Genomic DNA, 26,146 nt, shown 5'->3' with positions numbered 1-26,146 from the left:
ATAGTTTGCATGTAACGAGGGAGAGAATATGAAAATACGCATGGTATTTGAAGGTGTTACAGAGGCCCATGGGGGAGGAACAGTTGAATCACCTTGTGTATTTTTGTCCGGGTATTAGTGTGCAGTATTACGAGTTGCTTCACACCACGATTAACCAGTTATTAATAGCTGCAAATGAAAAAATGTGTGAAATGAAGAATTAATGTTGTATACAGGTTTCAGTTTACTCTCACCTTATTACACTGATAATCATTAAAATTGCAGCATCCGAAATGATACCAAATAAGGAAATTATACTGACTCTGTGCCGCGCAGTCTGAGTCGCTTTGACACGGCCGGCGCAGCTCCCCCCGTCGGAGGTTCAAGTCCTGCCTCGGGCATGGATGTGTGTGTTGTCCTTAGCCTAAGTTAGTTTAAGTTAGATTAAGTAGTGCGTAAGCTTAGGGACCGATGAGCTCAGTAGTTTGGTTCCATAAGACCTTACCACAAATTTCCAAAACTTACTCTGCTTATACAGTATACGAGGGCGGGCCGAGAAGTAATGCCTCAGGAATTTTTAATCTGTTCTCAGTTAGGTTGAGGTATTACGAGTCATGGATATTACTCAATCGACTTTCTGCCTCTGCCGCTAGAGAGCTCCGTATTGTAATGTGTAACATGGCTGTGTGTAACATAACTATGTCGCTGCATGAGAAACAGCGCTGTAATCGAGATTCTAACCGAACAGACCGTGTCTCCAATTGAAACAGAGGAGACTAAACATCTGTCAATAATTTCTTTTTTGAGCGTGAGGGTGTTGGGTCCCTCAACAACACTGTGACCCCGAAAGCAAGAGAGCGTCAGTAGAGTTCCGCCACAAAGGAACACCGACGCCGAAAACTTTCAAGACCATGCCACCAGCAGGCAAAGTCATGCTCACAGTGTTCTGGGATGTTCTAGCTGTTTTGAATTTGGAATTCATGACTAAAGGCGCTACCATAATCTGTGCGAGGTACTGCGAGACCTTCAGAGTAATGAAGGCACGAATTCGAAGAGTTCCTCCACTCATGGAGCACCCTCCCCTTCGACATGGCAGTGCCAAACCACAAACGAGCGTTGCGACATCTGCAACAATTCGACGCCTTGGGTTCACAGTCATCGATCACCCTCCATACAATCCCGACTCGGCCCCATCCGATTTTGAATTGTTTCCAGAACTTAAAGAACACCTTCGAGGACTTCTCGCTGATAGTGATGAAGAGGTGCAAGCATAGGGTAGGTTATGGCTCCGTCAACATTCTACAGCGACGGTATTAACAAACTGATCTCTCATTGGGAGAACTGAGTTCGTCACCAGGGTGACTGTGTCGAGAAATAAATACAGGGTTATTACAAATGATTGAAGCGATTTCACAGCTCTACAGCAACTTTATTATTTGAGATATTTTCACAATGCTTTGCACGCACATACAAAAACTCAAAAAGTTTTTTTAGGCATTCACAAATGTTCGATATGTGCTCCTTTAGTGATTCGGCAGACATCGAGCCGATAATCAAGTTCCTCCCACACTCGGCGCAACATGTCCCCATCAATGAGTTCGAAAGCATCGTTGATGCGAGCTCGCAGTTCTGGCACGTTTCTTGGTAGAGGAGGTTTAAACACTGAATCTTTCACATAACCCCACAGAAAGAAATCGCATGGGGTTAAGTCGGGAGAGCGTGGAGGCCGTGACATGAATTGCTGGTCATGATCTCCACCACGACCGATCCATCGGTTTTCCAATCTCCTGTTTAAGAAATGCCGAACATCATGATGGAAGTGCGGTGGAGCACCATCCTGTTGAAAGATGAAGTCGACGCTGTCTGTCTCCAGTTGTGGTATGAGCCAATTTTCCGCGGGCTACGCGTGAAACTTGCCCGCACGCGTTCAACCGTTTCTTCGCTCACTGCAGGCCGACCCGTTGATTTCCCCTTACAGAGGCATCCAGAAGCTTTAAACTGCACATACTGTCACCGAATGGAGTTAGCAGTTGGTGGATCTTTGTTGAACTTCGTCCTGAAGTGTCGTTGCACTGTTATGACTGACTGATGTGAGTGCATTTCAAGCACGACATACGCTTTCTCGGCTCCTGTCGCCATTTTGTCTCACTGCGCTCTCGAGCGCTCAGACGGCAGAAACCTGAACTGCGGCTTCAGCCGAACAAAACTTTATGAGTTTTTCTACGTATCTGTAGTGTGTCGTGACCATATGTCAATGAATGGAGCTACAGTGAATTTATGAAATCGGTTCAATCATTTGTAATAGCCCTGTATGTTGACATAAAGAATAAAGATGTAGAATGTTAATAAAGTTCATTTTATTTAAAAATCTCTAAGAATTTTCGCATGAAAAATTCGGAGATATACTTTTCAGTACGCCCTCGTCATACAGGATACGTACTACTTCATTAAATTTGTAAGTGATTTTGGAGTACACAGGGGGTAATATTTAGTGGAAGGAGCTGCCACTTCTGGCGTCAACAGTGGCTGTACCCCAGCTGGGCATCGAGCTACTCTGAACTCTGATGACAGATGCTGGTACGTGATTCCACGATGCTTCAGTTCTGTGTCAGAGTTCACCAATCGCAGTAGCTGGCGAGTAGTGGCATGCCAGCCGGATTTCTTTTTGTAGTCATGTGGATGACCTCGCACTTTCCCTTATTGAGAGAAAATTGCCACTTTTCTCACCATTCAGATGTAGTGTCTAAGTCATTTTGCAGTTGGTTTTGATCTTCTGATGACTGAACTAGACGGTAAGCGACAACATCATCTTAAAATAATTTAAGATGGCCGCTCAGATTATCTTCTAAATCGTCTGTGTAGATTACGAGCAGCAGAGATCCTATAACCCTTACTTGCGCAATTCCGGATATCGCTTCTATTTTACTCGATAATTTCCCGTCGATTACTAAGTACTGTAACCATTCTGAGAGGAAAACTTGGATTCAGTCGCACAGCTGAGTTGTAGTACGAGACTAGCAATTACTGTTGTGTTTTTCCGGATTCCGTTGCGTTGCGTGAGCCGTATGTGATGTGTAGAGTTATGTAGGTAGAATATAGCATTTTAATAACGTGGAATGTCTCGCAAACTCTTGCACTGGACTTTACTTCAGCTAGTGGTAAACGGAACAACATCCTACTTCACAGTGACGCTGTTACGCCGTGGATGTTCCACGCTCGTTTCTTTTAAACTGCCTGCAACTGAAATAATGAAACTACTTGTTTACGGTAGGCAGCGATGTATGCTGTGGCGGACGCATAAAGGACTGGTTTACTCCCCAGAAAGCGCAGTACTTGATGAATATGCTTGCTTGCGTTCGGGCTAGTTTTCTTTATTAGGAGCGGTGGTAAAACGAAGGGAACCGTGACCTTTTATCGCGCCTAGCGTTCCGTGATGCTCTGCTGTTTGTGGGTGGAGAAGCCGGAATCGGCGGCGGCACGTAATCGCGTGCGAGCGCTACGGCTCTGTGATAGGTGCGCCGTACGTCACCCGCCTGACAGCCCTACACCAACTGAAGACTCCGCCCATTCGCTGCTAAAACCCAGTGTCTGACGTTGCTTGCGACACGTGCTTGCAGACTGACAAAGCTCTCAACTACGAACAATAATTTTTCTTCTAAAGTTTTGCAGTCGTGCCCCTTCTTTATGAATAATCGTAGAACAGAAACAGGAATTAAATTACTCTTACTCTTTAGGAGAGTGTTGAGTGCGAAGAAGATTTATAGGAAATTAAACGTGTGAACACACATAACCGTGAGCTATTCCCCCTCATCTGCCGGGAAGGCACGATTAACTTAGCACAAAACCCTCTCTGTACCTCCCAAACTTTGTGACGGTACAATTAGGGGGAACTTTATGGGAAGTAACTCAGTGTCTGGCATTATTGGGTTAAACGCCAGCAGGGGAAAAACCTACTACCTCAGGAAGAATAATATCATCCTGGTTAATGGGCACTAGAGAGAAGAAATATCTGAAACCAAATTATTCTTTCAGTTTTCAGTATTTACTTCACGACCTTTGACGCGAACTTCTGTTACTAATTCTGCTTTAGTCTTTAATGAACTCTATTTTCGTTACTTGTTCCCACATTTTTATTATATTTCGGTTTTTTCGTAAAAAGTAGAGTACCTCATACCCTCATTTTCACAGATCAGGTGCCATACTACACAGCAAATAGCTTTTACAACACATGCAGTTTTGGCGCTGACGTGCAAACGAAAATGACCGCTCAAAACAGACGAGACTACAAGTATGTACAGGAATATAACGCCAGGAGCGCTGCAGTTGACACCTTTATGTCTAGTGGTTTATTGAGACAAGAAAGACGATCGTGTAAAAGTTGCTTAATGTTTGCTACAATGCCTATGCGTCATCTGGAACAGTTACGAAATGGTAGCGGCTCTGGGAACTCGGACGCTATTTGTGAACGATAGATGTGTGCGAAACGTTGCTTCGCTTTTGTGAAGTGGTATTTGTGATGCCCTGCGACGGCTGTATCAGAGCTCAGCTGGGAGGACCGAGCATGAAGCTGAGGTAGGCGCGGGAGCCGAGTGAGAGATGGGGCTCGGTCTCAGGGATCTCGGAGAGACAGACAATTAAAAGAGGAAGAAGGTGAAGCGTGTGTTGGAGTGCGGGAGCATGGGTTGAGCTCTGGCAGTCGGCGTTAAGTCTGCGGCATTGGCGGCCGCAAATGTGAATGGTGAATGCGGCGAGAGGCTATAGATTGCAGTCAGCACGAAGGAAGAGGTTGGGAGCGCTACCTGGACAGCAAAAAACAGATAAGCACTGCTCGAAGCAGAAGGTTAAGTACTGAAGGGAACACGCTATAGTTACGGGCAGAAGGAAGACGTTCTGTTCGTTAGAAGTCAAGAGGACACGTAGTTTTCAGCTACGGTACTAACTTTCAGGAGGGACCTTGTGTGTACAAGGGAGCTACTGAGGCTAACTTACATTTCAAAATGCGTAAATGAGACATTAATTAACGGAGACTAATAAAACACTTTCACCTTCAATTTATTTTCTTCTCTGCTGATTCAGCAGCTTGCATAAGGTCATAATACGATATCTTCATCATACGTTTGACAAAATTAGCTGCAAATTGTTTATTTCTTGTGATTACATAAGCTCACGGCAAGTTTGTTTCGGCATATCTGCGATTATCAAGTGTTCCTTTTGACATTACATTTATATATCATTTTATCCTACGTCTGTGTAATAGCACTATGAGATTTTATCTGACATTACACCTATGTAAAGATGGAGTGACGTCCATTAATAATCTTGGAACGTAATTTCTTTAATGTACTATGTTGTTAAGATAGGTCACGTATGTACTTTCTGTAGAAGAATAATATCGAGATTTCGTATTATTTTTTGACAGTTATAAAATTATAGATCGTTCCAATGTCCATGTAATAGTATTATGAGATTTTATATTATATTATACGTACCTGTAGATGGAGTGACATCCGTAAATCATCTTAGAACGTAAGTTCTTTTATGTACTATGTTGTTAATACAGATCACGTATTTAGTTTCTAAAAAAAATTACGTGTTATTTTTTTACAGTTGTTAAACGACAGATCGTTCAAATGATACCTCACACAGGAAGATATACGTCTTGCTAGAGATATTCTGCCTTACGTAGTCGTGTAATCTTAACGTTGTCTATTGTTTTTTGTTTATCGTGTTGTGTTCATCCTTTTTCTTGTTCTATCATGCTAATAAAGTTTTCCAAATAATTTTTATGTTTTAGGTCATTCTGTTCGTTTAGGATGTCATTTGGATATCTATTTGTGTGTGCATAAATCTCTAATTCTTCAAAACTGTTCATGGTTTGACTTTTCGGTTCCCTATGTAGAATTTTCAAAGCGTTTACGAATGTGTTCGCTTTATGACTTTTATTTTTTAAGTGTGGGTAAAAACTTGAGTGGTTGCTTTCGCAATCTCTCGAATGTTCTTCAGATCTGATGCTGAAACCTCGATCTGTTAGTCCGATGTAAAAATCATTGCAGTCCTCGCAGGAAATTGTGTCTGCACCTGTGTTAGGAAAGACAGGGACGTCGCTTTTCCCTGATCTCAACTTTGTTTGTAACTTATTGGTAGAGCGAAATGCTAGTTGTATTTTCACATTCCTTAACAATTAGTTTACTTTGTGTGACATAAATAATAGATAAATGTAATATCAACAGAAACACTTGATAATGACACATATGCCGCAACAACAAGCTTGTCGTGAGCTTAACGTAATCAACAAGAAAGAAACAATTTTTTTTATCAAAAGTATAATGAAGGTTTCATATTATGGCTTTCAATTTATATTAGATTAGAGATTAGATTAGATTAGTACTTGTTCCATAGATCGTGAACACGACACATCGTAATGATGTGGAACGTGTCAGGTTAATAAAATGTGTCTATACAAGATATTGCATTACACAAAATATTACATGACACTTATATTTTTTAATTTTTTTTTGGGGGGGGGGTTGGAGAAATTACCCACTTACTATATCCAAAAATTCATCTAATGAGTAGAAGGAGTTTTCATTAAGCAATTCTTTTAATTTCCTTTTAAATGGTATATGGCTATGTGTCAGACTTTTGATGCTATTAGGTAAGTGACCAAAGACTTTTGTGGCAGCATAATTTACCCCCTTCTGAGCCAAAGTTAGATTTAACCTTGAGTAGTGAAGATCATCCTTTCTCCTAGTGTTGTAGCCATGTTCACTGGTATTACTTTTGATGCGTCCTGTTTTAATAGTCTTTTCCTCTGTATGTGTTTTCAGATACTTCGTGTTGTCGTCTCTTTTTCAGTGTGCACTGTAATCTTTATATGTGATAGACATAACAGAATGGAAGAGTTCTAAATAACTTAGGAGAATGCAAACGGGTGATGTCTTCGACAACTGCCGATATTTGCACAGGTGCATAACCTGTCATTTCCAAGGTACAAATGCAACGAGAGAGCGTTGTGCAAGGAATTTTAAAAAGTCGGTATGCAGAGCATATACCGAAAGGCAACGTACACACACACACACACACACACACACACACACACACACTAGCGCCATCACAGAACCAAAGATGACCAACGTTTTAAGTTATCGGTAATGGAAATTAAAACCAACGGGTATGGTAGTATTATCTGAACAATGAGAGAGCACGACTCCTCTGGAATGTTCACTATCGATAACTTATGACGTCATCGTTGGTTATGTGGTGGAGCTAATGTTTACAGTGTGTGTGTATGTGTATGTGTGTGTGTGTGTGTGTGTGTGTGTGTGTGTGTGTGTGTACTTTACTTTGCCTTTCGGCATATGCTCTGCATACCCAGCTATTAAACTTCCTTGCAAAGCCCTTCTGGTTTTACAGTTTTATTGTTCTTTTTAGAGATTACTTCTTTCTATGGCCGCCTTCTTCATCCCGTCTGTTTTAACTTTGTCACTATTTTGACGAATTATTGCAATTTGACTGGGAATAGAGGGACGTTCAATGCACCATAATTCCAAATTTTGCCTGTAAATGTGAAACGTCCCCTTAGAAAAATTTATACATGAAACGTCCCCTTAGAACAAATTATACAAGACTGTGCTTAAACTGACACACAATGTTTTTAGCGCAACGCAATCTGACTATCAAAGATCCCTGCAAAGGAATGGCCCTGAGTAACATTAAACTACACCTCTCACAAATAACTTACCTCACAAAAATCTTCATTACTGGAACTACTGCAATACAGCGAGCGCCACTACTGCCAGCCAAATAAAAGATTCAAACTACTGAAGGCACTAACTACTAATAGGGATAGTTAGCAAATGAAAGATTTTAATAGAGAACAAACACTGTATTTACCTTAATATCATCAAAAGTCATAATATATGTAATTTCAAAACTCTGGCATCTCTCTCCTCAAATCCACCACTGCTGGCGGCTCACCTCTAACTGCCCAACGCTATGCGCTGTTAACATCCACCTGCCCAACAATACAATGGCAGACAACAATGCAAACTAGCCACAGACTGCACACAGCACAGCCAGTGATTTTCATACAGAGCGCTACGTAGCGTTGCCAATAAGAAAACATAAACAGCCTACTTACATAAAGGAAACATAAACAGCCTACTTACAAATGGTCTGAAATAAGTAAGTTGACTTCTATATTTAAACATTTGTCCCTGCCAATTACTTTCTTAGTACTCTTTGTACCTGATATTTTCCCTAAGTACCTTAAAAATCTCACATGCGCTGTTCTTCTTTTTCTTCTTTGATTAGATGTACCTGAAGATGCAACTCTGACGTTGTGAAACTGGTAGTACTATTAAAGAATCATACTATAGGAGTTTGCGGTTTATTTTTCAAGAAGCATGCCTTCTGCTAGGTATGTCCATATTATAAAGTTTGCTAGTTTTATTTATTATTTTCAATCTTACGACGCTGTTGTCTTTGTAATTCGCCAATGCTCTGAACGGATGCTGGGTCTTCTAGACTGTCAGAGTAGCTTGTGATTCCTATTTAAAAAACTAGCCTTGCCTCACATGGGTGAGCCCTTTGTAGTGAGGCTGCCGACCCAATTAATTTCCATTGGAGGTACTGGTAGGGGCAGAAAGGGACAGCTGAACGCCAGTATCTTATTTGGGCGGCTAAATTTAGGGGTGGAACACCACTACCCCCCGGAGTTGCATACTGTGCTAAAGAGTGAAACTATATTCCAGAATCTGCGCTTAGCTCTATGTTACTTCTCTTCTCCCAGGGGTACTAGTCCAGTAGTGTTCTGAGGGAGTCTGTATGGAGTATGCTATGAGTAGAGAGATAACAGTAGCAGGCTGCAGCTTTCAGTCGGTGTGATGCACTTCCGTGGATGTCGCAGTTGGCTAAACACTGCTTGCGAAAGCGAAACACAGACGTGTGGGTTCGAGCGCCTTTCCGGCGAACATTTTTTGTCATAGATGTTCGTAATAGAATTTGGATCGAATGGTAAGGTACAGAGACAATAATTTTCGCAAACTGTACACCTTTTGATCTAGCGGTTCTGGCGCTGCAGTCCGGAACCGCGGGACTGCTACGGTCGTAGGTTCGAATCCTGCCTCGGGCATGGGTGTGTGTGATGTCCTTAGGTTAGTTAGGTTTAAGTAGTTCTAAGTTCTAGGGGACTTATAACCTAAGATGTTGAGTCCCGTAGTGCTCAGAGCCATTTGAACCATTTGTATACCTTTGTTGATTGCGAAAGACAGATACAAACAATACTGCACCACGGATAAATAGCAGAGTCAAACAGGCAGGCAGGAGTCATTAGTACCGTCGCAGCTCTGGGCGGGGTGGGTAGGCTGGCTTAGCCCTGGACCCTCCTTGGGCCTGAAGCGGGCCAGAGAGGAGCTCCCCTCGCCGCTAAAGACCCTGCTCTGCCCAACGCGGAGCAATTACGGCGCGCGAAACGAGCCGGAAAACCGCCGCAGGCCCTCGCGTGCCATTTCCTCACTACCGTTACTATCGGGGCTTTTGAGAGTTCCGACCCCGCTGCATTAAGCAGCTGTGCATTGCAATCAGACTTGTGGGTAGCTGGAGCATTTCGTCCTTTCTTAGGTGCCCTGATGTTCAACATTGTTCGGCTGACGTCCTGTTCCCAAAAGACAAACTTCTATCATAGTATCAAAATTGGTACAAAATCCGAGCAATTATGCAACGCTGTTTCAAGCAATGAAACGACGTAAATTTAAACATAGTGAAAAAATAGCGGTGACATAATTTGCTGCCCAATTTGAAACGACTCCTTAAAATGTTTCAATGTCATCGTCCTTGCAGCTGTAAGGCCTCACTTAGAAGCAAAAATCATAGCTTTTTCTTCATTTTGGGCTGCGCTGGCCACTAAAGTTTTCTCCCTATCAGAAGAAAAGGAATTACGCGGTACAGAAGAGGCAGCACTCCTGTGTATGTTCGTAATTCGAGTATTAATGAATTTTTAAAAGTGCTGTGTAGCTGTATTTACGGACAGGTCCAAGCAGAGGGACTCTGGGCTGCTGAAAGGCTTTCGCAAAGCGTATCCTCAGGATTCGATTAGCAAACGAATTTACTGTATGTGGTGCCGAGCTGCATGCACTGGAGAAGGTGAGTTTATCCGTGCTGACAAATTCTTCGTCTTGCCAGCCTCCCTAAGTATCCTTTACTTTGTTAAGCGAATGTACCCAACAGACAGATATGTCGAGAACATCCATGAGTCCCTTTTGCCTCCAGAGGCTATGGGAGGAGATGTCATTCTGTTGGGTACCATGGCACTGAACATGTAAATAAGCCCCAGCAGATGCGGCAACCAAGATAGGCTGTCTTCTAAATCAGGTGGCGCAGCGAGTTGTCCCCTTACATGCCATATCCCCGCTATTGAGATACAGAAGAGAAGAGTAACAGGAAGTGATAGATAATAATTTGCGGTTAGTGAATCCAACTACTAGGCAGTGGCGTACCTCCTTCCGCCCACCGAGGCGACATGAAGTACTTCACAGTCACCTTCAGATAGGACACAGTCCGATGGCATATGGCTTCCTGTTCCAATCCATGGCGCTTGTAAAGTACAGACTACACCACACCACGGTTTAACTGCATGTATTTAATATTCAGACAAGAGGCCAGAAACTAGTCTACCAACTACACTGTCATTTATTTTGGCTGACAATGAGATAAATGTGGTATAACCTTTAATAATTTGTGAGATGTCCGAGTTGCTCCATAAACTTTTAGGGAGGAAGCTTTAGTGTGGTACCAGGCTGGCTCACTCGTCCTGGTTTCTCGTAAGTTATCACCTAGCCACATGTTCCTGAGGTGTTTTTTTTTTTTTCTTTAGCTTTTGTCCTGTTCAGTTATTTTTTCAATAATACATTTTAACACTGAATAAGCCAGAAATTTTGAATTCTCCACGTTTGGGTATGCATGGGTAGGTGAATATGTGTGAAAATGGGAGAGAATGACTGTGATTGTGAAATTATACTTTAGCATTTTTAGATTTAATTTTACTAATAACCTTTCCCTAAATACTCTCACACACACACACACACACACACAACACACACACACACACACACACACACACAGGGAGAGACAGAGAGAGAGAGACAGAGAGAGAGAGAGAGAGAACAAATTTTTTAAATGGTTACGTCCCTACAACCTAAAACCGCGGTAAATATTTAGTCTCTTTGGCAACCACGGAATTAGTGACAATACAATCTCTATAGTGGAAGACGCTAACGGTTGCTGTTTCGGTAGCATTCCATCCTGAAATACCAGGATCAAATTACGGTAGTGGAAATAAATCAGGTGTTTGCCCAGCAAAATGTGAATAGGTCATGTGTACAGATACTAATCTGCTGCTTTTGTGTCATCATTCCTTCCCCACTACTCCATATAATGAGAGCATATGACTCTATTCGTGTTGATTCAACCTTCGCATGGAATAATTAATCTCAGAGGTATTTTGCGATGTATTTGCTGCATCTGGATTCTCTCTATTCTATTTCAATAAGTACACTGCACAGTCGCATATCACGGCCAAGTACACAGTGCAGATACGTACTTGACACATTTGTGGAAAGAGGACCTGCTGCCACAGTATTTAAACATGTCCCACGAAAAGACATGAAAATAAGTCAAACGTTTCAGGACTCTTTATGAGACACTGAAGAGGAACTGAGCACCAGAAAATGAAAAATATTATATTCTGTTCATTCGTATTCTGCTTGTCACATCAGTGACTTGTCATCACGACTAATCTTCACGCAATCAATCAAGACAGCGCTAGATTAAACCGATATTCTTATTCTATGGTGGACACTCTTTTACAACTATTGACTGTCAGTAAAATTTTCGTAAGTTTCCAGCCGCATCAATTGCTAAGAGCCAAAATCTATTCAATCCTTCTTAAACACTATACATGTTGTAATACTATGTGGAAAAATATTCTCGAACCTGCCGTCATTTGTCGAGCCAGTAGTTTTTCTGCTTCCGAGTTTTGGCTGGTACGATCTGCTGTTTACATAGGAAGATTTCAAGAATAAGTCTCCTGTGGCTGCTTAATAATGTCACGAAAGTGATTAGTCGTGATGCCTATAGATAGCTATTACATTTTTGATGATAGTTGAGCCCTCACGTAAACGGAAGTATGCTCCGTCATTGGTCATCGGCTGTATTGCTCAAGCATCTAGTGTCGTAAGACAACTGTTTAATATTTATTTACCGTATGACGTAGTTCATCACATGAATCAATCACATGCAAGTCGTCTACAACACAAACGTTAGGTACGCACAACTGATTATACTCGTGTGGAAAGAAGAGAAGGAATGGAAGTGTAACAATATTTCGCGTCTGTAGTAGAATACTACACGTACATTCTGGGTAACGCTAAATGAACTAGCACAACCGGCGCCAAACGACCATTGAGATCACCTGGCACTTGCATACCATATCATAACAAGACCACTAGAAGAGGTCTTACTTGCGTATTAGGTATTTCGTTGTTATTCTAGAGCGAGGGGAAACCTGAGACTTGGTGCATCATCGAAAATCTTATTTTTCTTTGTTAACAACTGTGTTAAACGTTTAAGTTATAAGTTTCTTGTATGAAAATGACCTGTGCAAGGCGCTGGATCAATAGTTCGTCTTTATCTTTGCCTAACTGGCGCGAAAGCGTTTCCTTTCCGCGCCCACAGGGGGCAGCCGGCGCTTTGTCGACTTAAAGCGGCACGGGCACGGTCTTGGAGTCGGACGTGTGCTCGAGCTAGCGGGGACGTTGTCACCACTGACGGGCTAGAGGCGCTACATTGCATGTGATTCCATGTTGTGGCCGAGAGGAGCAGTTCTGCTGGGCACTTTCTACCTGCAGTGTTGGCGCCTGCAGTCCAGGTCTAGCTGTTAACCTTGAGAAGCGACTTAAGAAGGAAGTTAGCCTAAGCGGACGAAGTTGACGGACGATATCGATCGCTATGGAAGCCTTACTCCAGGATCATTACAGATGAAAATATTATTTGGTGAGAACTTTATGCTAAAATTGTCTCTGCATATCTCACCGGAAAACTGGCACTGAACATTCATTTATCGTCACTTAACATAAGTAATATTTTATGTGTGTGTTTGACAGTTTCATTTATTGTGAGTGGTGACATTATTATTATCTCCCACTGGATCAAATGATAACGATTGGGTACTGTATTCAATACTTTAAATCATTACTCCAGCTGGGGATCTTCGATTACTATTTTGTTTATTTAAGTTATATGATAATTCCGGGGATGCAAATACAGAACATACTTCCTGCAGCATTTGACGATGAATTTTTATTTTACTTTAAATGTTTCAAATGACATCTCTTGTGTTTTGTTATCACTTGTTTAAACGGCCTAAATGCTTCTTTGTAATGACGTTTATTTCTCTCTGTTATAGTTCTGCATGATTTGTTATCCTGACTAATGGTTTGTTTTCTGTTTTGTTTTGTCTTCAGAGTTGGTACTCTACCTAGACACCGAGAATCCACGTTAACAAAGAATACACAATTGCACGAAGAAAATACAAAAATGCATGAATACAAAATTTAAATGTTTAACAGATAGAATCATAAGAAAACTAGGCATATTTATGTAACAAATTCACACTACTTCTTAAATTTAATAATAAATGACTCAAATAAATGAAAATATGAGTTCTAGATATATTTCCCTACTCTCTTAAGAAAACTAACAGTCACTTTATACAGGACACTGTATTTAGAAACCAAAAGAGATGATGCTGATTGAGGGAGAAAGTAATCCGACCTCATCAAAGCTATCAAAAACTTCGATCGTTCAATGTGAAGATTGGAACACGAAAACAAGATTGGATTTACATCAGCTTCTAACTCGAAATGCAGGGGAATCGTGAATGTCGATTCGATACAGGTGTAGAGGCAACGAGGCATGTTTAAAACGGAGTCGAATCATGGTGGAAATCGAAGAACGATGCAAAGTCGTCCTCGTAATCCACGGCCTTGTAGTAATTTGACGCTGTAACTCCCCCTAATATCCACCTTTCGTTTGTTGGGACACATTCCATGTCTCTTGCTACTGCTGTTTTGTGTGGCTCTTGGTTTCACGTAAGTACTCTGTATACGGTAATTTCACGTTGAGAACAGTTCCTATGGATGCAGTTTGCTTCTCTAAGACGCCAACTTGTTATTACTAACCCAAGACCCCAGTGGCCCAGTTATGTCAACACCAGCGAACCAGAAGTATCTCATTAATTTCTTGAAGTGAAAGTTTTTAAATTAATTCAGTAGCAAAAATCTTTTACTATTTATTAATCTCACATATGCTGTTTCACTATTCAATTAAGTAATGTTCCTTTTATGATTAAATTTTGAGACATGTTTCTCAAAAAACTGCATATTTGTGATTTTGGTAGAAGACTAAGCTAACAAAATTTTGCGCTAATATCCTGGTCGAAATAATTCCTGGCAGCTTAGGATTTACGTGACAACTACATCTCACAAGTCTCACTGGACAAGGCGGTTCGTTATGCTAATTTTTCTCACGATTAGTGAGAAGACGAACGACAGGACGCAGAGCAACAGTTTTCCCAGCAGCTGGTGGTCTTGTGAACAGCATTGCCGACTCTCGATCACGGGGCCCCGAGTTCGATTCCCAGCCGGATAAAATATTTTCCCCGCTCGGGGCTGCGTGGTTGTGTATTGTCCTCATCGTCATTTCAATATCATCAAAGATGACATCGGCGAAGTGGCGTCAAATAAAAAGACATACACGAGGCAGTCGAATTCCCCACAAGGGAACTCCCGGCCAAAAAAGCAATACCCACATTTCATTTTCCTCCAGAAGGAAGGGCAGGTAGCGAGTTGCCTCCGGCAGGTGTTTGCGACATCAGGCCGCCATATTCCCACCTCGGGGATGCGCGAGGCGCAATCAAGTGGCTCTCTGCACCACAGAACCTGCCACTCCGCGCCGCGACCATTAGCCCCGCGGATCGTTAGCATCGGAATCCGGCGCCCGCAGCGTTTTCTTACAGCACAATTAGCTACAATGGGACGGGAAACCCCAAGATTTTCAGTATGAAATTTTCACTCTGCAGCGGAGTATGCTCTGATGTGAAACTTCCTGGCAGATTAAAACTGTATGCCAGACCGAGACTCAAGCCCAGGAGTTTCGCTTTTAGCGGGCAAGTGTTCCACCGAACGAGTTTCCCAAGACCCGTCCTCACAACTTTACTTCCGACAGTACCTCATTTCCTATCTCCCGAACTTCGCTTCGAGTATCAGTCCGATACAAAGTTTTTGTCTGCCAGGAAGTTTCATATAAGCGCATACTCCGCTGCAGAGTGAAAATTTCATTCTGGAAAAATTCCCAGAGCTGTGGCTGAGCCATGTCCCCGCACTGTCCTTTCTTCCAGCAGTACTAGTCTTGAAAGTTTTGCAGTAGAGCTTATGTGAAGCTTAGAAGGTGAGAGATGAGGTACTGGCTGCAGTACAGCTGTGAGGACGGGTCGGAGTCGTGCTTGGGTACCTCAGTCGGTAGGGCACTCGCATTAGATCTGCGAAGGTCCCGACTTACAGTCTCGGTCCGGCTCACAGTTTTAATCTGCCACGGAGTTTCAACCCCAAGATTGGTGTGACTATCGCACACCTCCACAGATACCGAGCTATGCGAGGCGATACGTCCTAAAGGAACGAGGTATTTTTCATAGAAACATAGCTAATGTCCCGCGTAATAGCAGGTAGGTGTGAAGACGTAAGCGGAAACTTGCTGTCACAACTTTTTTCTTTTGGTGTCAATGACCTTTATAAACCGATAGTGGATTCATTGGTCTCCAGTATACACTGATGAGTCAAAACATGTGACCACTGCCCAGTACGAGATTGGAGCGCCGCCTGGTGGCGCTATAGGTGCGTGAAGCGGCTAGGAGTGTACATGAGCGTTTTTTTTTTACTTTTTTCCACTTTTTTTTTCAACCTCCGATCGGTCGCGAAACGGAAATCACAGTAAAAATCAAAAATGGTTTATGAGCAACATTTAGCTACACCCTCCATTTAGTTCTCTACATCGTCGCCGCTCCGACTTCAGTAGTTGTCGTAGCGTGGTACCGACTTTTAAGTAACCTCGCCATAGAAAGCAGCCGCCTGTGATTTCTGCCAATTCTCTATCCTGGTCTGCAGCTCGTTGTCTACGCCAAAATGCTCTTCTCATAGTCAGTGGCTCATATGAGCGAAGAGACAAAAATCAGAGGGAGCCAAGACCAGGCTGAACGGAGGGCGATGAAACACTTCCCATGGCAGCCACTATAGGAACGTCTTCCCTGCACTTGCAGAGTGCGGGCGAGAACGCCTGACAGTTACGTTATGTGGGGCACATAAAATCAAGCGAAATCCACTAGCAGGACTTCACAGTTGCCGGAAGACTCTATTGTCGTAGGCAACCTTACGCGTTCATTGTCCACTCAGAACTGAAAAGTGCAACTTGACGCGATAGATGGGCCATTCTACTGACAATGTGTAACACATCTCAATAAAGCTCACGGAATTATCACTGTGGTTTTAACTTCGCGACCGATCGGAGGTTGAAAAAATAGTCCTCGTTTAAGTGAAGCAGAGACGAATGAGAACTCAAGTTACCGACGGTATGGGCAGCAGATGGAGCAATCCGCTGGTATATGCCACTTTGAGAAATGGTACTCTATTCTGGCGCAGTGCATGGGAACAAGCATCTCTGACAGAATTACAGTGTCAAGTACTATATATCGAAAGTATAAATGGCATGCTTTGCAATGCATCGTCAGTCTCAGGAATTTCTACTTTTAATTTATATTAGCATCACATATCAAAAGTATAAATTATAGTTTTAGCTTTCTAAGCCTGATGATGCATAGCAAATGACCCCGTTTCTACTGTTCAGGGTTACAAGATGTTCTGAACAGGATAAGAGCCCAGACAACAAGCATTGGCTTTTAATAATTAAAATACGACTGTAATATTGTCACATAATTAAATGGACTGGTAAGTTGAGATATGAGGAGGTTCTGCGCAGAATCGGCGAGGAAAGATACATGTGGGAAACACTAATATAAGAAGGTACATAATAATAGGACACTTGTTAATACAGCGGGGAACAACTTCCATGGTACTAAACGAAGCTTTAGAGGGAAAAAACTGTAGGGGAAGACAAAAATTGTAATATATCCAACTAACAATTGAGGACGTTGAGTGTAAATGCTACTGTCGAAGGAAGAGGTTAATACAGAAGTGGAATTCTTGGCTGGCCGCTTCAAATTAGAAGATTAGTGACCCAAAAATGAGTGCGAAAGAAACCAAAGGAAAGTATTACACAATGTAGTCGTCATAATGTTTAGGAATCTTCCTTGAAATGTCTGTTCGAGCTGATCGTCACGCAGTACATCAGCTGTTCCTAAAATAACCCGAAAGCATGTTTCGAGCGAAGCGGCTGTGATTTCCTTTCGTTACAGATTCGCCGTCCACTTTTATAGCTCATCCGTAGCACCTCGGGACGTGACTGTATACGCTGCAGGCAATTTTATAGCAATGAGGGAGCTTTGTTCCAGCGCGGACTGATGTACGATGTCGGCGCCATTAGAGTTAATGAGCACGCTCACGATCACCCGGTCGTTTGCAGAGATCACTTCCTAAAGTAAACGACGTAACGATCAGTAACGGTTTAAATGGATAAGTCTAAAAATGATGAGGGAGTCTGTTGCGTATTCACTATGGCCACGAGATTCCTGCTAATGCGAACTGAAAGTTTTCACAATTTTGCTCCCATTTTCACATTATTGTTTCGAACGTGCCTACATCAAGCCCCTCCCCCCCCCCCCCCTCCCCCAGACAAAATGGCACCAGCACTGTTCGCATGTTACAGATGGAAGCAAAATTTTTTGCGTATATGCATTTGACATAAAGGTCTTTTTCTACATCAGTCTCGTTGATACGGCCGGCCACGATTTTTTGTGCATAATTCTTTATCTCAGAGTTGCACTTATCACTTGTTGGATATGCTGTATTACAGTCTCTGTGCTCGCCTGAAGTTTTTACACTTTACAGGTAACACCAGTTAAGTTATTCCCTAATATCTTAACACGTGTTCTATAATTATGTTCCTATTTCTAGTCAGTATTTTCTATGTATTTCTTATCTCTCCGGTTCTGAGGAGAGTTACCAGTTAAGTTATTCCCTAATACCTTAACACGTGTTCTATAATTATGTTTCTTCTTCTAGTAGGTATCTTCTATGCATTTCTTATCTCTCCGGTCCTGAGGAGAAATTTCTCATTTCTTTTCTTAACAGTTCACTAAATTTTCAGCAGCCTTCTACAACACCACATCTCAGACGTTTTGAGTCTGGTTTTCCCGTAGTCCATAATTCATTACCATACAATGCTGCCATCCAAAGGCACATCCCCAGAAATTTTGTAACGAATGCCCTCTTTGCGTGTGCTAGTCTGCATCTTATATTGTCTTTGCTTCGTCACTCATATGCAATTTTGCTTACGAGGTAGCAGAATCCATTTCTTCTACTAGGACGTCGTCGGTTTTGATTAGATTATCAGTAATCTGAATTCTGCCACTCCTGACTTTTCTGTCTCTCTAGTTTACTCTCAATTCACTTCGTCACTCATGAGACCGTCCTTTCTGTTCAACAGCTGTAATTCTTCCTGACTTCATGCTCAACTGGCATCCATGCACCCTGAACTCTAATCTCACTTCTGAACCTTTCTTTGTTTTAGTTCAAAAATCGTTCAAATGGCTCTGAGCACTATGGGACTCAACTGCTGTGGTCATAAGTCCCCTAGAACTTAGAACTACTTAAACCTAACTAACCTAAGGACATCACACACAGCCATGCCCGAGGCAGGATTCGAACCTGCGACCGTAGCGGTAGTGCGGTTCCAGACTGTAGCGCCTTTAACCGCTCGGCCACTCCGGCCGGCCTCTTTGTTTTAGTCATTGCGTACTTGATGTGCAGTTTTAACAGTAGAGGACAATGACTGCATCCTTCTCTGACAGCCTTTTCAAAAGGAGTATTTTTTTGGTCTTCTTTTCTAATTTTCGATCTAGGTTCTTGTACACATTATATGTCACCCATCACTCCCTGTAAGTTATGCATATTTTTCTGAGATTTTGAGCATCTTGCATCTCTTTAAGTTGTCTGACCCTTTTTCTAGGTTGAAAAAGCTTATGAAAGCGTCTTCTTAAATCTTACTTCCTCTCTGGTGCCTTTACCTTTCCTAAAGCGAATTGTTATCTAAGTGCTCCTCGATTTTCTTTTCCATTCTTCTATGCATTATTCTATTCAGCAACTTAAATGTATGGGCTGAATAGTTGACTGTATAGTAGTTCTCACATTTATCTGGCTTTCTGATCTTTGGAATTGTGTAGATGATGTTTCTCTGTAATTTTTAAGAAATGCCGTAAGACAGATCCACACAATTGTAGACCTATATCTTTGGCGTCAATCTGTTGTAGAATCATGAAACATGTTTTATGCTCAAGAATTATGACATTTTTCGAAAATGAACATCTCCTCTATAAAAATCAACATGGATTCCGCAAACAGAGATCCTGCGAAACTCAGTTCGCTCTGTTCCGCCATGAGATCCGCAGCGCAGTGGACAACGACGCTCAGGTTGATGCCGTGTTCCTTGATTTCAGTAAGGCATTTGACACCGTCCCGCATTGCCGTGTAATGAAAAAAATACGAGCTTACGGAGTATCGAAGCAGACCTGCATTGGATTCAAGACTGTCTTGCAGATAGAACTCAACATATCGCTCTTAAAGGAACTAAATCGACAGATGTAAATTTAATATCCGGAGTACCACAGGGAAGTGTGATAGGACCGTTGATGTTTACAATATATATAAATGATCTTGTAGAAAGCATCGGATGCTCTTTAAGGCTATTCGCAGATGACGCAGTTGTCTATACCAAATTAACAACGCCAGAAAATAGTAAGAATTTGTAGAACGACCTGCAGAGAATTTATGAATGGTGCAGACTCTGGCAGTTGACCTTGAACGTAAATAAATGTAACATATTGCGCGTACATAGAAATATAAATTCACTACTGTTCAGCCACACTATTAATGACAGACAGCTGGAGACAGCATCTGCCGTAAAATATCTAGGCGTAACTATCCAGATCGACCTTAAGTGGAATAAGCATATAAAACATATAGTGGGAAAAGCAGACACCAGACTCAGATTCATCGGAAAAATCTTAAGAAAATGTTACTCATCCTCGAAAGAAGTGCCTTATAAGGAACTTGTTCGCCCGATTCTTGAGTAGTATTCATCTATCTGCGATTCCTATCAGACAGGACTGATAGAGGAGATAGAGAAGATCCAACAAAGAGCGGCACATTTCGTCACGGAATCGTTTAGCTGACGGGAGAGCGTTACGGAGATGCTAAACAAACTCCACTGGCAGATGTTACGAGAGAGGTGTTGTGCATTACGCAGAGATTTACTACTGAAATTTCGGAACAGCTCTTTCCAGGAGGTGTCGGACAACGTATCACTTCCCCCCACATACATCTCACGTATTGACCATGAGTACCCTCCGCCACACACTATTAGGTGGTTTGCGGAGTATGATGTAGATGTAGATGTAGATGTAGATGCTATTTCTCCAGACACGTAGACCCTACACGCAAAGTTGAATTGTCGTTTGATGGGCATTTTCTAAAAATGACTTTCGGAAGTCCAAAGTAAAGTTATCTAAACTTTCTACCTCAATTGATCGCAAAGTTATTCGTTTACGCATCATTGTAAGAAGCAGTGCCTCAGTGGCTATTCACTCAAACCGAGTGAATGCGCTAGACAGAACAGTGTGCTATTTATAGCATCAGTCCTGGCGCACGCAGCGGATGTGGACTCTTATCAGCTCCCGCAATCGCAACCGCAACTTGATTCTTCTGCAACACGATCCTAGTAATACTAGGGAACGTGTTGCTGAGAGTAATTCAAATTGCGCGCCAAAAACACGTCAGCCAATCAGAGACTGTGCTCGACATCTATTGAGCATTCCAGAGAGCAGCACAGAGAGCATCCCAGAGTGCCCCAGGGAGCTACAACACTAAGAAGAATCGCTTCTCGGCTTTTGGCAAGATCAATGTGTAGTATTTGTGACCCTTAAAAGGGCCGTTTGTTGAGAACTACTACTTTCAATGATTATATAAAGTACAATCACCCACAATGCGACAATCTTCCAAAGAAGAAGAACCACTTGCCTTCACCCATAAGTGAACGCTACAGTCAGAATTTATCTTACAACGTCTACGACAAGACAAAGACAAACTCCCGTGCGGAAAAAGGTAGGAACCCTCACTAGCAATGATAATCTCAGAAACAGGTATATAACTTTACGCAAAGTTATTCAAAATTGTATGCCTATGTGTAACTTGTTTCGTAGCTTTCGTTTTCCCATAAACATCCTTTTCTTGACGGGCACCCCAGAGCTATCACCCACAGCCTGCAGAAAATGACCTACTGTATGTTGACTGTGGTGGAGCAAACAATACACAGTCAGCACGACAGAACCTCCGACGTCTCGGGCCACATCAAGGCTGACTACAGTAGAGTTGGCCGGCGTAGTTCCCCCTGTCGCCAGCGCTGCTATGTAGGGTCGCGCGGAGTAACGTGGCACCCGCCTGCTCAGATGGCGCGGTAGTGGCATGAACAGTGCTAGTGATGGAGGTTGCCTTGTGAACGGGCACGCGCGGTAGCGGAGGTGCACTTACGGAGCCTACGCTCTTACAGAACTTGTAAGCCACAACCAGTAAGTCTGCAAACGATCGTATTAGATGTTACATCATAACGACCAATAATTCGACAAAGACGAAATTGGAAAGTAGCATTATCAAGCACAACAACGGAGCTACTGGAATATTTTCTATTGATTTATTTTCCAGCCATTTTATAATAAAAAAAAGACAGTAATTCAAACTGCTATACCGTTTTACGCATGCGTTTGAAGTTAATAGTGTTAACTCAAATAATTATCATGAAAAATTCACAGCGACCCGCTCTACATGCTAATCTGTCGTTTTACTCGCTGCCTTGAACATTAAAAGCGCATTTGGAATAAAAGCAGATTTTCCTTTTGTAGAAGAATTATTCACTCACACTGGTGTCCAAAACTTAAGGACGAAGGTAACTTTTCCATGATGTGTCACTACCAAATAACGTAGCTCCATGAATCTTGGACCATACACAGAAAGTACATACGGTATATTACAGGATGTAACTGAAAGGAATATGCGAGAGACGAAAAGAAATTGTACTTTTATTGGAAGACAATAATTGCGCTGCAGTCACCACGATTCATGATGGCCTCCGAGACTTTACAAATGGCCGTACTTGCTTCTTAGTAGGGTGTGTTGTCGCCATGGAAAGTAATGTATACGTTGCACCGTGCATCCACGCTGGCTAAAAGCTTGGTAAGGCATTCTATTCCTCCACGAGAGCATCTGTCAACTGCTGGATGGTCGAGCTGCAATGCCTCTCTCCAATGGATCTCACATGTGGTCGATGAGATTCATGTCTGGGGAACGAACAGGACAGTTTATTCGTCGAATATCCTCATGTTTCAAGATCTCCTCCACCTCCGCTGTTCTATGCAGACGCGCTTTGTCATCCATAAAAATTAAATGAGTGTGCACATGGAGGAGTGCAGTGATATTATAACTCTGACCAGTGAGCTTTCTGTGTTCAAAGATTTGGAGGTCAATACACATACGCAACATTATGCCTCAACACACCGTAACACCTGTACCACCTAAACGACCATTTTCGACAATGCTGAACGTACCATTATAAGGCGGCAGGTAGGAAGGTGCAGTGCACCCAGGAACCCTGTTGAACATGATCGTTTCAGTGGTCCAGGTATTATGGTGCGAGGAGGCATTGTGTTGCATGGGCGTATTGACCTTCAAATCTCTGTATATGGTACGCACACGAAGCGTACAACCGAGCAGGCGACACACAAATGAAGCGGTAACCCTTCATAGTAGAGGAATGGACTCATCCGGCGAGAAACGCGAGAACAGGTTTCCGCGCAGGAGCCATGTTATACCATGCGAGCTCTGTCCTTTGCCATGGTACATCATTGTCTCGAGACCGTGAAAGGATAACAAGGCCGACCGCAGCACATTCGCCAAAAGTACTAAAACATAATTATTTAAATAAAAAACTTTTTTGAATTGGACTAGAAAGTACGAAATAGTTTCTCCTAGGCTAGTGCAGCAACTCGACGTGGCACGGGAAACCTACCATCGGCTCATTCCACATGAAATAGGGCCTCATCTGACCACGTCACGGTTTCCCGTCGTCTAAGGTCCAACCGACACGGTCACGAGCCAACGAAAGGCGCTGCAGGCGATGTCGAACAGTTGGCAAAGGCACTCGTGTCGGTCGTCTGCTGCCATAGCACATTAGCGCCAAATTTCGATGCACGATGCACTGTCCTAACGCTTGTCGTACGTCCCACACTAATTTCTGCGTTATTTCATGCAGTTTTGCTTGTCCTTTAGCACTGAAAACTCTATGCAAACGCTGCTGCTCTCGGTCGTTAAGTGAAGTTCATGGGCCACTGCATTGCTCGTGGCGAGAGGTAATGCCTGAAATTTGGTATTCTGGGCACACGCTGAACACTATGGGTCTCGGAATATTGAATTACCTAACGATTGTCGAAATGGAATGTCCCCATGCGTTTAGCTCCAACTACCATTCCGTCTGATATACCCGTTGCGCGACCATCATGCGCCCCGCGTTTTCCGCCATAAATTATACAAGCACTGTCATACGTATTAAAAATTCACAACCACAAATTTTTGGGGCTATCTGTATGCAGTTAGGAATGTGTATGGGGCTGGGAGAAACGATTTTATACTTTTTTGTCAATTTTAAAAACGTATCATATTAAAATTTTTAATTAAAAATTATTTTCAGCTTTTTATTCTTGTGTCTGTGAAATTTTTCAGTCGATTTTAAATATTTTGATGAGATTACAACAGAAACATGTTTCAAGTTTCAGGTTTATTTAAGTTTCTTTTCAGCTGAGTATCCTCCCACGTAGCCGGCCGCGGTGGTCTAGCGGTTCTAGGCGCGCAGTCCAGAACCGGGCGACTGGTACGGTCGCAGGTTCGAATCCTGCCTCGGGCATGGATGTGTGTGATGTCATTAGGTTAGTTAGGTTTAAGCAGTTCTAAGTTCTAGGGGACTGATGACCACAGATTTTAAGTCCCATAGTGCTCAGAGCCATTTGAACCATCCTCCCACGTATATCTCGCGAAAAGACTGTGTAGGTAACAATGAGACAGACTTGAACTCACACGGGAACATACCAGCAATCGTTCCTACCGCGAACCATTCGCGACTAGCACAGTAAAAGGGGGAAACAGCAACGGTACGCAATGTACCCTCCACCACACACCAGACAAGAAAGTGAGTTAATATTGAATTGTCATCTGGTTCTAAGCTGTGTTTAAAGTTTCAAGTCTGTAGCTTATCGGGGATTTCGTTTGAAATTAACTGCAAAATTTGCACCGAATAAACAGACAAGAAAGTGACCTAGTAAAAATGTGTTAATAAAAATAAGAAACAACTGTCAGTAACTAGTACGATGTTATTAGTGGATAGTGCCACAAACGTTCGGGAAAGAATGCAGTCATTTCCTAGTTGGATGGCGCCTATGTAACTCATGTTTTTTTTTCTGTTTATTAATTTAGCACAAGTTTTTCATGTGCTGTTAGTTAAAGTATATAAATAAGCATCGTATCATACATGTACAATCTAAGTTACAGATACACTAGGAAATTACTTCAGTATTTAACCCGAAACCGGTCGTGGACTAAATAAAGAGTATATTAGCAAATGGAGCGGATACCCATTAACTCAGTACACAGTTGCAGAGCAACGGCGCTCTCCAAACACATAGCGCGCTGGACTCACATTCGGGACGACAACAGTTCAAATCTGGGTCCGGCAATCCAGATTTATGTTTTCCGTTATTTCCCTAAATCGCTTCAGGCAAATGCCGAGATGGTTGCTTTCAAAGGGCCCATCCCTGAAAATCCGACCTTGCGCTCCGACCTAAATAGTGACCCCGACGTCGACGGAACATTAAAACTAGGCGTCCTTCTTACTTCCAAAGATAAAGGAACTAATAATTTTTACACTGTTATCAGTTAGTTCGAATAATTTTCATAGAATGTATTTAAAGTATAAGCAGCAAAATTTTTGGTTTTTAAGAAAGGAAGCATCATACATTAGACTGCAGTAACAAATACAGCTGGTTTAACTCGAATACTTTATGTGGTGTCACCGCCAGACACCACACTTGTTAGGTGGTAGCCTTTAAATCGGCCGCGGTCCGTTAGTATACGTCGGACCCGCGTGTCGCCACTATCAGTGATTGCAGACCGAGCGCCGCCACACGGCAGGTCTAGTCTAGAGAGATTCCCCAGCACTCGCCCCAGTTGTACAGCCAACTTTGCTAGCGATGGTTCACTGTCTACATACGCTCTCATTTGCAGAGACGACAGTTTAGTATAGCCTTCGGCTACATTTGCTACGACCTAGCAAGGCGCCATATTCAGTAATTAGAATGAATTCTGAACAGACAATATTGTGAATCATGTACCGTCAAGAGCGACGTTCATCATTAATGAATTAAAGTTAAGTATCAAACTAATTACGTCCGCTTTCTGAATTCTCGTTCCTTGTCATGTTCCAGACGTCACGTCAGTATAGTTCTTCCCTCCTCACGCCAGCCTGCGTGAGCTAAAACGCGTGCATTTCGGCCTCCACTCGTAACTCGGTGTTGGCTCTTCTACTAACAAAAAACTTTATTTCTTTAACGCTTGGTTCAAATGGCTCTGAGCACTACGGGGCTTAACATCTGAGATCATCAGTCCCCTAGAACTTAGACCTACTTAAACGTAACTAACCTAAGGACATCACACACATTCACGTCCGAGGCAGGATTCGAACCTGTGACCGTAGCGGTCGCGCGGTCCCAGACTCAAGGGCCTAGGATTTCTCGGCCACACCGGCCGGCCTCTTTAACGCTTCTTCATTACTTCATTACATGCCCTAT

The 26,146-nt window shown here is 42.6% G+C and overlaps 1 protein-coding gene across 1 annotated transcript in view; it reads right to left on the bottom strand.

The window, feature by feature from the left end:
- Window positions 1-26,146, bottom strand: part of LOC126157305 (E3 ubiquitin-protein ligase lubel) — a 441,950-nt gene that overhangs the window by 337,117 nt on the left and 78,687 nt on the right. The window lies entirely within an intron of this gene.

This window comes from Schistocerca cancellata, chromosome 2, assembly GCF_023864275.1.
Source record: "Schistocerca cancellata isolate TAMUIC-IGC-003103 chromosome 2, iqSchCanc2.1, whole genome shotgun sequence".
NCBI lineage: Eukaryota > Metazoa > Arthropoda > Insecta > Orthoptera > Acrididae > Schistocerca > Schistocerca cancellata.
The sequence above is the reverse complement of the archived record's forward strand: the minus strand, read 5'-3'. Positions and strand labels throughout refer to the sequence as shown.